The sequence below is a fragment of the Schistocerca cancellata genome, unplaced genomic scaffold (genome assembly GCF_023864275.1).
Source record: "Schistocerca cancellata isolate TAMUIC-IGC-003103 unplaced genomic scaffold, iqSchCanc2.1 HiC_scaffold_282, whole genome shotgun sequence".
Classification (NCBI taxonomy): Eukaryota; Metazoa; Arthropoda; class Insecta; order Orthoptera; family Acrididae; genus Schistocerca; species Schistocerca cancellata.
In genome coordinates this window covers 1-12,917 of record NW_026046304.1, presented here as the reverse complement: position 1 = coordinate 12,917, position 12,917 = coordinate 1, and the positions used below count along the sequence as shown (strand labels likewise).

Genomic DNA, 12,917 nt, shown 5'->3' with positions numbered 1-12,917 from the left:
TCGGCAGAGCACTATGCCTTCAACCAAAAGGTCCCGCGTTCAAGCCCCTGTCCGGGCGAAAATTAATACACTGTCGTAACGGCTACTGCGCTGGCCACGGAAGCACTACTGAAACGAGTGAGGCCATGTCGTTTTCTGCCGTCAGGTTGCTTTAAAAGGAGCCGTTTTCACTTGTCGGCAGACGCTTGTGTGACCGGCAGTCGTGGCCGAGTGGTTAAGGCGTCTGACTAGAAATCAGATTCCCTCTGGGAGCGTAGGTTCGAGTCCTACCGACTGCGTTTCATTTTTGTGTCAAGAGGTGAAGAGCATCTCCAACGGAACCGTGAAATGAGCGAATACGTGGGAAACATTGCATTCGAGACGCTTGTGAATTTTCCAATCGCCCAGTGAGTGTCGAGAAAACACGTAGCTCCTCTGCTTCAACGTATGAGACGTAAAAACTGCTGCAATTTGATTTTACATCGTGTGTCAGTTTTCTTCGATAGTCTGTTACGAGCCTAGCGTGATGCGTTTGTAGACAGCATTTCAGAGGACGCTTAATTAGTAACAGCTCCATGCAACGATTGCCCAACAGTAAAGGACAAGAGGCAATGTGTCCGTAGCATAGTGGGAGGTGTAGTAACGTGAGGTGAGCCCGGATAGCTCAGTCGGTAGAGCATAAGGCATTTGACGTGAGGGTCCAGGGTTCAAGTCCCTGTGCGGGCGGAAATTTTAATACTTTGGTAGCGGCTCGCCTAGTAGCGGTGAAAGCACGACGGAAAAGAATGCAGCTGTGCCGTTTCCTGGCACTGCAGTGCTCTAAACGGCAGCAGTTGCATGTGTCGGGAGGAGCTGGCGCCACCGGCAGTCGTGGCCGAGTGGTTAAGGCGTCTGACTCGAAATCAGATTGCCTCTGGGAGCGTAGGTTCGAATCCTACCGGCTGCGTGCGATTTTGCGTACAAACGAGCACAAATTTTCGCACGCATGTTTAAGAATACTGATTTTCGCGGCGGCCCCTGCTTCCTGTGGCTATCGGTTCACCTCGCACGGAAGCTAGTAATGCAGAAAACCGTCGCAGGCCCACGAGCGCACCCCCGTCATTTTCTCGCGCCGTCGCCGTGTTCGTGAGTACGCAGACGTGCTTGAAAGTGTTGGACAGAGCGAGCATTCATTTCTTTTTAAGAATCGCAATTGAGTCATTCGAGTGCGGCACAGGCAGTGGTGCAGCGTTTCTTTTCGTAAGATCTCGCAGCTGCTTGAAAGTACGTCCATCGTTTAAGACGAGAGAAAACTAGCGTCAGCGGTGCGTCAGTGGGAAGTCGGTGAAGTCGCCATTGGAGCCACAAGCCAGTAATTACGACACGCGAATCACTGCCACACATTGCAGCTGTACCATAATCCTTGGCAGGCGGACAGGGTAGCTGAGTCGGCAGAGCACTATGCCTTCAACCAAAAGGTCCCGCGTTCAAGCCCCTGTCCGGGCGAAAATTAATACACTGTCGTAACGGCTACTGCGCTGGCCACGGAAGCACTACTGAAACGAGTGAGGCCATGTCGTTTTCTGCCGTCAGGTTGCTTTAAAAGGAGCCGTTTTCACTTGTCGGCAGACGCTTGTGTGACCGGCAGTCGTGGCCGAGTGGTTAAGGCGTCTGACTAGAAATCAGATTCCCTCTGGGAGCGTAGGTTCGAGTCCTACCGACTGCGTTTCATTTTTGTGTCAAGAGGTGAAGAGCATCTCCAACGGAACCGTGAAATGAGCGAATACGTGGGAAACATTGCATTCGAGACGCTTGTGAATTTTCCAATCGCCCAGTGAGTGTCGAGAAAACACGTAGCTCCTCTGCTTCAACGTATGAGACGTAAAAACTGCTGCAATTTGATTTTACATCGTGTGTCAGTTTTCTTCGATAGTCTGTTACGAGCCTAGCGTGATGCGTTTGTAGACAGCATTTCAGAGGACGCTTAATTAGTAACAGCTCCATGCAACGATTGCCCAACAGTAAAGGACAAGAGGCAATGTGTCCGTAGCATAGTGGGAGGTGTAGTAACGTGAGGTGAGCCCGGATAGCTCAGTCGGTAGAGCATAAGGCATTTGACGTGAGGGTCCAGGGTTCAAGTCCCTGTGCGGGCGGAAATTTTAATACTTTGGTAGCGGCTCGCCTAGTAGCGGTGAAAGCACGACGGAAAAGAATGCAGCTGTGCCGTTTCCTGGCACTGCAGTGCTCTAAACGGCAGCAGTTGCATGTGTCGGGAGGAGCTGGCGCCACCGGCAGTCGTGGCCGAGTGGTTAAGGCGTCTGACTCGAAATCAGATTGCCTCTGGGAGCGTAGGTTCGAATCCTACCGGCTGCGTGCGATTTTGCGTACAAACGAGCACAAATTTTCGCACGCATGTTTAAGAATACTGATTTTCGCGGCGGCCCCTGCTTCCTGTGGCTATCGGTTCACCTCGCACGGAAGCTAGTAATGCAGAAAACCGTCGCAGGCCCACGAGCGCACCCCCGTCATTTTCTCGCGCCGTCGCCGTGTTCGTGAGTACGCAGACGTGCTTGAAAGTGTTGGACAGAGCGAGCATTCATTTCTTTTTAAGAATCGCAATTGAGTCATTCGAGTGCGGCACAGGCAGTGGTGCAGCGTTTCTTTTCGTAAGATCTCGCAGCTGCTTGAAAGTACGTCCATCGTTTAAGACGAGAGAAAACTAGCGTCAGCGGTGCGTCAGTGGGAAGTCGGTGAAGTCGCCATTGGAGCCACAAGCCAGTAATTACGACACGCGAATCACTGCCACACATTGCAGCTGTACCATAATCCTTGGCAGGCGGACAGGGTAGCTGAGTCGGCAGAGCACTATGCCTTCAACCAAAAGGTCCCGCGTTCAAGCCCCTGTCCGGGCGAAAATTAATACACTGTCGTAACGGCTACTGCGCTGGCCACGGAAGCACTACTGAAACGAGTGAGGCCATGTCGTTTTCTGCCGTCAGGTTGCTTTAAAAGGAGCCGTTTTCACTTGTCGGCAGACGCTTGTGTGACCGGCAGTCGTGGCCGAGTGGTTAAGGCGTCTGACTAGAAATCAGATTCCCTCTGGGAGCGTAGGTTCGAGTCCTACCGACTGCGTTTCATTTTTGTGTCAAGAGGTGAAGAGCATCTCCAACGGAACCGTGAAATGAGCGAATACGTGGGAAACATTGCATTCGAGACGCTTGTGAATTTTCCAATCGCCCAGTGAGTGTCGAGAAAACACGTAGCTCCTCTGCTTCAACGTATGAGACGTAAAAACTGCTGCAATTTGATTTTACATCGTGTGTCAGTTTTCTTCGATAGTCTGTTACGAGCCTAGCGTGATGCGTTTGTAGACAGCATTTCAGAGGACGCTTAATTAGTAACAGCTCCATGCAACGATTGCCCAACAGTAAAGGACAAGAGGCAATGTGTCCGTAGCATAGTGGGAGGTGTAGTAACGTGAGGTGAGCCCGGATAGCTCAGTCGGTAGAGCATAAGGCATTTGACGTGAGGGTCCAGGGTTCAAGTCCCTGTGCGGGCGGAAATTTTAATACTTTGGTAGCGGCTCGCCTAGTAGCGGTGAAAGCACGACGGAAAAGAATGCAGCTGTGCCGTTTCCTGGCACTGCAGTGCTCTAAACGGCAGCAGTTGCATGTGTCGGGAGGAGCTGGCGCCACCGGCAGTCGTGGCCGAGTGGTTAAGGCGTCTGACTCGAAATCAGATTGCCTCTGGGAGCGTAGGTTCGAATCCTACCGGCTGCGTGCGATTTTGCGTACAAACGAGCACAAATTTTCGCACGCATGTTTAAGAATACTGATTTTCGCGGCGGCCCCTGCTTCCTGTGGCTATCGGTTCACCTCGCACGGAAGCTAGTAATGCAGAAAACCGTCGCAGGCCCACGAGCGCACCCCCGTCATTTTCTCGCGCCGTCGCCGTGTTCGTGAGTACGCAGACGTGCTTGAAAGTGTTGGACAGAGCGAGCATTCATTTCTTTTTAAGAATCGCAATTGAGTCATTCGAGTGCGGCACAGGCAGTGGTGCAGCGTTTCTTTTCGTAAGATCTCGCAGCTGCTTGAAAGTACGTCCATCGTTTAAGACGAGAGAAAACTAGCGTCAGCGGTGCGTCAGTGGGAAGTCGGTGAAGTCGCCATTGGAGCCACAAGCCAGTAATTACGACACGCGAATCACTGCCACACATTGCAGCTGTACCATAATCCTTGGCAGGCGGACAGGGTAGCTGAGTCGGCAGAGCACTATGCCTTCAACCAAAAGGTCCCGCGTTCAAGCCCCTGTCCGGGCGAAAATTAATACACTGTCGTAACGGCTACTGCGCTGGCCACGGAAGCACTACTGAAACGAGTGAGGCCATGTCGTTTTCTGCCGTCAGGTTGCTTTAAAAGGAGCCGTTTTCACTTGTCGGCAGACGCTTGTGTGACCGGCAGTCGTGGCCGAGTGGTTAAGGCGTCTGACTAGAAATCAGATTCCCTCTGGGAGCGTAGGTTCGAGTCCTACCGACTGCGTTTCATTTTTGTGTCAAGAGGTGAAGAGCATCTCCAACGGAACCGTGAAATGAGCGAATACGTGGGAAACATTGCATTCGAGACGCTTGTGAATTTTCCAATCGCCCAGTGAGTGTCGAGAAAACACGTAGCTCCTCTGCTTCAACGTATGAGACGTAAAAACTGCTGCAATTTGATTTTACATCGTGTGTCAGTTTTCTTCGATAGTCTGTTACGAGCCTAGCGTGATGCGTTTGTAGACAGCATTTCAGAGGACGCTTAATTAGTAACAGCTCCATGCAACGATTGCCCAACAGTAAAGGACAAGAGGCAATGTGTCCGTAGCATAGTGGGAGGTGTAGTAACGTGAGGTGAGCCCGGATAGCTCAGTCGGTAGAGCATAAGGCATTTGACGTGAGGGTCCAGGGTTCAAGTCCCTGTGCGGGCGGAAATTTTAATACTTTGGTAGCGGCTCGCCTAGTAGCGGTGAAAGCACGACGGAAAAGAATGCAGCTGTGCCGTTTCCTGGCACTGCAGTGCTCTAAACGGCAGCAGTTGCATGTGTCGGGAGGAGCTGGCGCCACCGGCAGTCGTGGCCGAGTGGTTAAGGCGTCTGACTCGAAATCAGATTGCCTCTGGGAGCGTAGGTTCGAATCCTACCGGCTGCGTGCGATTTTGCGTACAAACGAGCACAAATTTTCGCACGCATGTTTAAGAATACTGATTTTCGCGGCGGCCCCTGCTTCCTGTGGCTATCGGTTCACCTCGCACGGAAGCTAGTAATGCAGAAAACCGTCGCAGGCCCACGAGCGCACCCCCGTCATTTTCTCGCGCCGTCGCCGTGTTCGTGAGTACGCAGACGTGCTTGAAAGTGTTGGACAGAGCGAGCATTCATTTCTTTTTAAGAATCGCAATTGAGTCATTCGAGTGCGGCACAGGCAGTGGTGCAGCGTTTCTTTTCGTAAGATCTCGCAGCTGCTTGAAAGTACGTCCATCGTTTAAGACGAGAGAAAACTAGCGTCAGCGGTGCGTCAGTGGGAAGTCGGTGAAGTCGCCATTGGAGCCACAAGCCAGTAATTACGACACGCGAATCACTGCCACACATTGCAGCTGTACCATAATCCTTGGCAGGCGGACAGGGTAGCTGAGTCGGCAGAGCACTATGCCTTCAACCAAAAGGTCCCGCGTTCAAGCCCCTGTCCGGGCGAAAATTAATACACTGTCGTAACGGCTACTGCGCTGGCCACGGAAGCACTACTGAAACGAGTGAGGCCATGTCGTTTTCTGCCGTCAGGTTGCTTTAAAAGGAGCCGTTTTCACTTGTCGGCAGACGCTTGTGTGACCGGCAGTCGTGGCCGAGTGGTTAAGGCGTCTGACTAGAAATCAGATTCCCTCTGGGAGCGTAGGTTCGAGTCCTACCGACTGCGTTTCATTTTTGTGTCAAGAGGTGAAGAGCATCTCCAACGGAACCGTGAAATGAGCGAATACGTGGGAAACATTGCATTCGAGACGCTTGTGAATTTTCCAATCGCCCAGTGAGTGTCGAGAAAACACGTAGCTCCTCTGCTTCAACGTATGAGACGTAAAAACTGCTGCAATTTGATTTTACATCGTGTGTCAGTTTTCTTCGATAGTCTGTTACGAGCCTAGCGTGATGCGTTTGTAGACAGCATTTCAGAGGACGCTTAATTAGTAACAGCTCCATGCAACGATTGCCCAACAGTAAAGGACAAGAGGCAATGTGTCCGTAGCATAGTGGGAGGTGTAGTAACGTGAGGTGAGCCCGGATAGCTCAGTCGGTAGAGCATAAGGCATTTGACGTGAGGGTCCAGGGTTCAAGTCCCTGTGCGGGCGGAAATTTTAATACTTTGGTAGCGGCTCGCCTAGTAGCGGTGAAAGCACGACGGAAAAGAATGCAGCTGTGCCGTTTCCTGGCACTGCAGTGCTCTAAACGGCAGCAGTTGCATGTGTCGGGAGGAGCTGGCGCCACCGGCAGTCGTGGCCGAGTGGTTAAGGCGTCTGACTCGAAATCAGATTGCCTCTGGGAGCGTAGGTTCGAATCCTACCGGCTGCGTGCGATTTTGCGTACAAACGAGCACAAATTTTCGCACGCATGTTTAAGAATACTGATTTTCGCGGCGGCCCCTGCTTCCTGTGGCTATCGGTTCACCTCGCACGGAAGCTAGTAATGCAGAAAACCGTCGCAGGCCCACGAGCGCACCCCCGTCATTTTCTCGCGCCGTCGCCGTGTTCGTGAGTACGCAGACGTGCTTGAAAGTGTTGGACAGAGCGAGCATTCATTTCTTTTTAAGAATCGCAATTGAGTCATTCGAGTGCGGCACAGGCAGTGGTGCAGCGTTTCTTTTCGTAAGATCTCGCAGCTGCTTGAAAGTACGTCCATCGTTTAAGACGAGAGAAAACTAGCGTCAGCGGTGCGTCAGTGGGAAGTCGGTGAAGTCGCCATTGGAGCCACAAGCCAGTAATTACGACACGCGAATCACTGCCACACATTGCAGCTGTACCATAATCCTTGGCAGGCGGACAGGGTAGCTGAGTCGGCAGAGCACTATGCCTTCAACCAAAAGGTCCCGCGTTCAAGCCCCTGTCCGGGCGAAAATTAATACACTGTCGTAACGGCTACTGCGCTGGCCACGGAAGCACTACTGAAACGAGTGAGGCCATGTCGTTTTCTGCCGTCAGGTTGCTTTAAAAGGAGCCGTTTTCACTTGTCGGCAGACGCTTGTGTGACCGGCAGTCGTGGCCGAGTGGTTAAGGCGTCTGACTAGAAATCAGATTCCCTCTGGGAGCGTAGGTTCGAGTCCTACCGACTGCGTTTCATTTTTGTGTCAAGAGGTGAAGAGCATCTCCAACGGAACCGTGAAATGAGCGAATACGTGGGAAACATTGCATTCGAGACGCTTGTGAATTTTCCAATCGCCCAGTGAGTGTCGAGAAAACACGTAGCTCCTCTGCTTCAACGTATGAGACGTAAAAACTGCTGCAATTTGATTTTACATCGTGTGTCAGTTTTCTTCGATAGTCTGTTACGAGCCTAGCGTGATGCGTTTGTAGACAGCATTTCAGAGGACGCTTAATTAGTAACAGCTCCATGCAACGATTGCCCAACAGTAAAGGACAAGAGGCAATGTGTCCGTAGCATAGTGGGAGGTGTAGTAACGTGAGGTGAGCCCGGATAGCTCAGTCGGTAGAGCATAAGGCATTTGACGTGAGGGTCCAGGGTTCAAGTCCCTGTGCGGGCGGAAATTTTAATACTTTGGTAGCGGCTCGCCTAGTAGCGGTGAAAGCACGACGGAAAAGAATGCAGCTGTGCCGTTTCCTGGCACTGCAGTGCTCTAAACGGCAGCAGTTGCATGTGTCGGGAGGAGCTGGCGCCACCGGCAGTCGTGGCCGAGTGGTTAAGGCGTCTGACTCGAAATCAGATTGCCTCTGGGAGCGTAGGTTCGAATCCTACCGGCTGCGTGCGATTTTGCGTACAAACGAGCACAAATTTTCGCACGCATGTTTAAGAATACTGATTTTCGCGGCGGCCCCTGCTTCCTGTGGCTATCGGTTCACCTCGCACGGAAGCTAGTAATGCAGAAAACCGTCGCAGGCCCACGAGCGCACCCCCGTCATTTTCTCGCGCCGTCGCCGTGTTCGTGAGTACGCAGACGTGCTTGAAAGTGTTGGACAGAGCGAGCATTCATTTCTTTTTAAGAATCGCAATTGAGTCATTCGAGTGCGGCACAGGCAGTGGTGCAGCGTTTCTTTTCGTAAGATCTCGCAGCTGCTTGAAAGTACGTCCATCGTTTAAGACGAGAGAAAACTAGCGTCAGCGGTGCGTCAGTGGGAAGTCGGTGAAGTCGCCATTGGAGCCACAAGCCAGTAATTACGACACGCGAATCACTGCCACACATTGCAGCTGTACCATAATCCTTGGCAGGCGGACAGGGTAGCTGAGTCGGCAGAGCACTATGCCTTCAACCAAAAGGTCCCGCGTTCAAGCCCCTGTCCGGGCGAAAATTAATACACTGTCGTAACGGCTACTGCGCTGGCCACGGAAGCACTACTGAAACGAGTGAGGCCATGTCGTTTTCTGCCGTCAGGTTGCTTTAAAAGGAGCCGTTTTCACTTGTCGGCAGACGCTTGTGTGACCGGCAGTCGTGGCCGAGTGGTTAAGGCGTCTGACTAGAAATCAGATTCCCTCTGGGAGCGTAGGTTCGAGTCCTACCGACTGCGTTTCATTTTTGTGTCAAGAGGTGAAGAGCATCTCCAACGGAACCGTGAAATGAGCGAATACGTGGGAAACATTGCATTCGAGACGCTTGTGAATTTTCCAATCGCCCAGTGAGTGTCGAGAAAACACGTAGCTCCTCTGCTTCAACGTATGAGACGTAAAAACTGCTGCAATTTGATTTTACATCGTGTGTCAGTTTTCTTCGATAGTCTGTTACGAGCCTAGCGTGATGCGTTTGTAGACAGCATTTCAGAGGACGCTTAATTAGTAACAGCTCCATGCAACGATTGCCCAACAGTAAAGGACAAGAGGCAATGTGTCCGTAGCATAGTGGGAGGTGTAGTAACGTGAGGTGAGCCCGGATAGCTCAGTCGGTAGAGCATAAGGCATTTGACGTGAGGGTCCAGGGTTCAAGTCCCTGTGCGGGCGGAAATTTTAATACTTTGGTAGCGGCTCGCCTAGTAGCGGTGAAAGCACGACGGAAAAGAATGCAGCTGTGCCGTTTCCTGGCACTGCAGTGCTCTAAACGGCAGCAGTTGCATGTGTCGGGAGGAGCTGGCGCCACCGGCAGTCGTGGCCGAGTGGTTAAGGCGTCTGACTCGAAATCAGATTGCCTCTGGGAGCGTAGGTTCGAATCCTACCGGCTGCGTGCGATTTTGCGTACAAACGAGCACAAATTTTCGCACGCATGTTTAAGAATACTGATTTTCGCGGCGGCCCCTGCTTCCTGTGGCTATCGGTTCACCTCGCACGGAAGCTAGTAATGCAGAAAACCGTCGCAGGCCCACGAGCGCACCCCCGTCATTTTCTCGCGCCGTCGCCGTGTTCGTGAGTACGCAGACGTGCTTGAAAGTGTTGGACAGAGCGAGCATTCATTTCTTTTTAAGAATCGCAATTGAGTCATTCGAGTGCGGCACAGGCAGTGGTGCAGCGTTTCTTTTCGTAAGATCTCGCAGCTGCTTGAAAGTACGTCCATCGTTTAAGACGAGAGAAAACTAGCGTCAGCGGTGCGTCAGTGGGAAGTCGGTGAAGTCGCCATTGGAGCCACAAGCCAGTAATTACGACACGCGAATCACTGCCACACATTGCAGCTGTACCATAATCCTTGGCAGGCGGACAGGGTAGCTGAGTCGGCAGAGCACTATGCCTTCAACCAAAAGGTCCCGCGTTCAAGCCCCTGTCCGGGCGAAAATTAATACACTGTCGTAACGGCTACTGCGCTGGCCACGGAAGCACTACTGAAACGAGTGAGGCCATGTCGTTTTCTGCCGTCAGGGTATGGTCTTAGGAGCCGTTTTCACTTGTCGGCAGACGCTTGTGTGACCGGCAGTCGTGGCCGAGTGGTTAAGGCGTCTGACTAGAAATCAGATTCCCTCTGGGAGCGTAGGTTCGAGTCCTACCGACTGCGTTTCATTTTTGTGTCAAGAGGTGAAGAGCATCTCCAACGGAACCGTGAAATGAGCGAATACGTGGGAAACATTGCATTCGAGACGCTTGTGAATTTTCCAATCGCCCAGTGAGTGTCGAGAAAACACGTAGCTCCTCTGCTTCAACGTATGAGACGTAAAAACTGCTGCAATTTGATTTTACATCGTGTGTCAGTTTTCTTCGATAGTCTGTTACGAGCCTAGCGTGATGCGTTTGTAGACAGCATTTCAGAGGACGCTTAATTAGTAACAGCTCCATGCAACGATTGCCCAACAGTAAAGGACAAGAGGCAATGTGTCCGTAGCATAGTGGGAGGTGTAGTAACGTGAGGTGAGCCCGGATAGCTCAGTCGGTAGAGCATAAGGCATTTGACGTGAGGGTCCAGGGTTCAAGTCCCTGTGCGGGCGGAAATTTTAATACTTTGGTAGCGGCTCGCCTAGTAGCGGTGAAAGCACGACGGAAAAGAATGCAGCTGTGCCGTTTCCTGGCACTGCAGTGCTCTAAACGGCAGCAGTTGCATGTGTCGGGAGGAGCTGGCGCCACCGGCAGTCGTGGCCGAGTGGTTAAGGCGTCTGACTCGAAATCAGATTGCCTCTGGGAGCGTAGGTTCGAATCCTACCGGCTGCGTGCGATTTTGCGTACAAACGAGCACAAATTTTCGCACGCATGTTTAAGAATACTGATTTTCGCGGCGGCCCCTGCTTCCTGTGGCTATCGGTTCACCTCGCACGGAAGCTAGTAATGCAGAAAACCGTCGCAGGCCCACGAGCGCACCCCCGTCATTTTCTCGCGCCGTCGCCGTGTTCGTGAGTACGCAGACGTGCTTGAAAGTGTTGGACAGAGCGAGCATTCATTTCTTTTTAAGAATCGCAATTGAGTCATTCGAGTGCGGCACAGGCAGTGGTGCAGCGTTTCTTTTCGTAAGATCTCGCAGCTGCTTGAAAGTACGTCCATCGTTTAAGACGAGAGAAAACTAGCGTCAGCGGTGCGTCAGTGGGAAGTCGGTGAAGTCGCCATTGGAGCCACAAGCCAGTAATTACGACACGCGAATCACTGCCACACATTGCAGCTGTACCATAATCCTTGGCAGGCGGACAGGGTAGCTGAGTCGGCAGAGCACTATGCCTTCAACCAAAAGGTCCCGCGTTCAAGCCCCTGTCCGGGCGAAAATTAATACACTGTCGTAACGGCTACTGCGCTGGCCACGGAAGCACTACTGAAACGAGTGAGGCCATGTCGTTTTCTGCCGTCAGGTTGCTTTAAAAGGAGCCGTTTTCACTTGTCGGCAGACGCTTGTGTGACCGGCAGTCGTGGCCGAGTGGTTAAGGCGTCTGACTAGAAATCAGATTCCCTCTGGGAGCGTAGGTTCGAGTCCTACCGACTGCGTTTCATTTTTGTGTCAAGAGGTGAAGAGCATCTCCAACGGAACCGTGAAATGAGCGAATACGTGGGAAACATTGCATTCGAGACGCTTGTGAATTTTCCAATCGCCCAGTGAGTGTCGAGAAAACACGTAGCTCCTCTGCTTCAACGTATGAGACGTAAAAACTGCTGCAATTTGATTTTACATCGTGTGTCAGTTTTCTTCGATAGTCTGTTACGAGCCTAGCGTGATGCGTTTGTAGACAGCATTTCAGAGGACGCTTAATTAGTAACAGCTCCATGCAACGATTGCCCAACAGTAAAGGACAAGAGGCAATGTGTCCGTAGCATAGTGGGAGGTGTAGTAACGTGAGGTGAGCCCGGATAGCTCAGTCGGTAGAGCATAAGGCATTTGACGTGAGGGTCCAGGGTTCAAGTCCCTGTGCGGGCGGAAATTTTAATACTTTGGTAGCGGCTCGCCTAGTAGCGGTGAAAGCACGACGGAAAAGAATGCAGCTGTGCCGTTTCCTGGCACTGCAGTGCTCTAAACGGCAGCAGTTGCATGTGTCGGGAGGAGCTGGCGCCACCGGCAGTCGTGGCCGAGTGGTTAAGGCGTCTGACTCGAAATCAGATTGCCTCTGGGAGCGTAGGTTCGAATCCTACCGGCTGCGTGCGATTTTGCGTACAAACGAGCACAAATTTTCGCACGCATGTTTAAGAATACTGATTTTCGCGGCGGCCCCTGCTTCCTGTGGCTATCGGTTCACCTCGCACGGAAGCTAGTAATGCAGAAAACCGTCGCAGGCCCACGAGCGCACCCCCGTCATTTTCTCGCGCCGTCGCCGTGTTCGTGAGTACGCAGACGTGCTTGAAAGTGTTGGACAGAGCGAGCATTCATTTCTTTTTAAGAATCGCAATTGAGTCATTCGAGTGCGGCACAGGCAGTGGTGCAGCGTTTCTTTTCGTAAGATCTCGCAGCTGCTTGAAAGTACGTCCATCGTTTAAGACGAGAGAAAACTAGCGTCAGCGGTGCGTCAGTGGGAAGTCGGTGAAGTCGCCATTGGAGCCACAAGCCAGTAATTACGACACGCGAATCACTGCCACACATTGCAGCTGTACCATAATCCTTGGCAGGCGGACAGGGTAGCTGAGTCGGCAGAGCACTATGCCTTCAACCAAAAGGTCCCGCGTTCAAGCCCCTGTCCGGGCGAAAATTAATACACTGTCGTAACGGCTACTGCGCTGGCCACGGAAGCACTACTGAAACGAGTGAGGCCATGTCGTTTTCTGCCGTCAGGTTGCTTTAAAAGGAGCCGTTTTCACTTGTCGGCAGACGCTTGTGTGACCGGCAGTCGTGGCCGAGTGGTTAAGGCGTCTGACTAGAAATCAGATTCCCTCTGGGAGCGTAGGTTCGA

The 12,917-nt window shown here is 52.1% G+C and overlaps 18 non-coding genes across 18 annotated transcripts; all 18 read left to right on the top strand.

Moving 5' to 3' along the window:
* The first annotated feature begins 196 nt into the window (after positions 1-196).
* On the top strand, positions 197-278 carry Trnas-aga (transfer RNA serine (anticodon AGA)). Its single transcript has one exon. It is a non-coding gene; the product is annotated as a tRNA-Ser (tRNA).
* A 565-nt stretch (positions 279-843) lies between these two features.
* Trnas-cga (transfer RNA serine (anticodon CGA)) lies at positions 844-925 on the top strand. The gene has a single exon. It is a non-coding gene; the product is annotated as a tRNA-Ser (tRNA).
* A 677-nt stretch (positions 926-1,602) lies between these two features.
* On the top strand, positions 1,603-1,684 carry Trnas-aga (transfer RNA serine (anticodon AGA)). Its single transcript has one exon. It is a non-coding gene; the product is annotated as a tRNA-Ser (tRNA).
* Positions 1,685-2,249: 565 nt separating this feature from the next.
* On the top strand, positions 2,250-2,331 carry Trnas-cga (transfer RNA serine (anticodon CGA)). The gene has a single exon. It is a non-coding gene; the product is annotated as a tRNA-Ser (tRNA).
* Positions 2,332-3,008: 677 nt separating this feature from the next.
* Trnas-aga (transfer RNA serine (anticodon AGA)) lies at positions 3,009-3,090 on the top strand. The gene has a single exon. It is a non-coding gene; the product is annotated as a tRNA-Ser (tRNA).
* A 565-nt stretch (positions 3,091-3,655) lies between these two features.
* On the top strand, positions 3,656-3,737 carry Trnas-cga (transfer RNA serine (anticodon CGA)). Its single transcript has one exon. It is a non-coding gene; the product is annotated as a tRNA-Ser (tRNA).
* Positions 3,738-4,414: 677 nt separating this feature from the next.
* On the top strand, positions 4,415-4,496 carry Trnas-aga (transfer RNA serine (anticodon AGA)). The gene has a single exon. It is a non-coding gene; the product is annotated as a tRNA-Ser (tRNA).
* A 565-nt stretch (positions 4,497-5,061) lies between these two features.
* On the top strand, positions 5,062-5,143 carry Trnas-cga (transfer RNA serine (anticodon CGA)). The gene has a single exon. It is a non-coding gene; the product is annotated as a tRNA-Ser (tRNA).
* Positions 5,144-5,820: 677 nt separating this feature from the next.
* Positions 5,821-5,902, top strand: Trnas-aga (transfer RNA serine (anticodon AGA)). Its single transcript has one exon. It is a non-coding gene; the product is annotated as a tRNA-Ser (tRNA).
* Positions 5,903-6,467: 565 nt separating this feature from the next.
* Positions 6,468-6,549, top strand: Trnas-cga (transfer RNA serine (anticodon CGA)). The gene has a single exon. It is a non-coding gene; the product is annotated as a tRNA-Ser (tRNA).
* A 677-nt stretch (positions 6,550-7,226) lies between these two features.
* On the top strand, positions 7,227-7,308 carry Trnas-aga (transfer RNA serine (anticodon AGA)). The gene has a single exon. It is a non-coding gene; the product is annotated as a tRNA-Ser (tRNA).
* A 565-nt stretch (positions 7,309-7,873) lies between these two features.
* Trnas-cga (transfer RNA serine (anticodon CGA)) lies at positions 7,874-7,955 on the top strand. Its single transcript has one exon. It is a non-coding gene; the product is annotated as a tRNA-Ser (tRNA).
* A 677-nt stretch (positions 7,956-8,632) lies between these two features.
* Positions 8,633-8,714, top strand: Trnas-aga (transfer RNA serine (anticodon AGA)). Its single transcript has one exon. It is a non-coding gene; the product is annotated as a tRNA-Ser (tRNA).
* Positions 8,715-9,279: 565 nt separating this feature from the next.
* On the top strand, positions 9,280-9,361 carry Trnas-cga (transfer RNA serine (anticodon CGA)). Its single transcript has one exon. It is a non-coding gene; the product is annotated as a tRNA-Ser (tRNA).
* A 677-nt stretch (positions 9,362-10,038) lies between these two features.
* On the top strand, positions 10,039-10,120 carry Trnas-aga (transfer RNA serine (anticodon AGA)). Its single transcript has one exon. It is a non-coding gene; the product is annotated as a tRNA-Ser (tRNA).
* Positions 10,121-10,685: 565 nt separating this feature from the next.
* On the top strand, positions 10,686-10,767 carry Trnas-cga (transfer RNA serine (anticodon CGA)). The gene has a single exon. It is a non-coding gene; the product is annotated as a tRNA-Ser (tRNA).
* Positions 10,768-11,444: 677 nt separating this feature from the next.
* On the top strand, positions 11,445-11,526 carry Trnas-aga (transfer RNA serine (anticodon AGA)). Its single transcript has one exon. It is a non-coding gene; the product is annotated as a tRNA-Ser (tRNA).
* A 565-nt stretch (positions 11,527-12,091) lies between these two features.
* Trnas-cga (transfer RNA serine (anticodon CGA)) lies at positions 12,092-12,173 on the top strand. Its single transcript has one exon. It is a non-coding gene; the product is annotated as a tRNA-Ser (tRNA).
* The last annotated feature ends 744 nt before the right edge of the window (positions 12,174-12,917 follow it).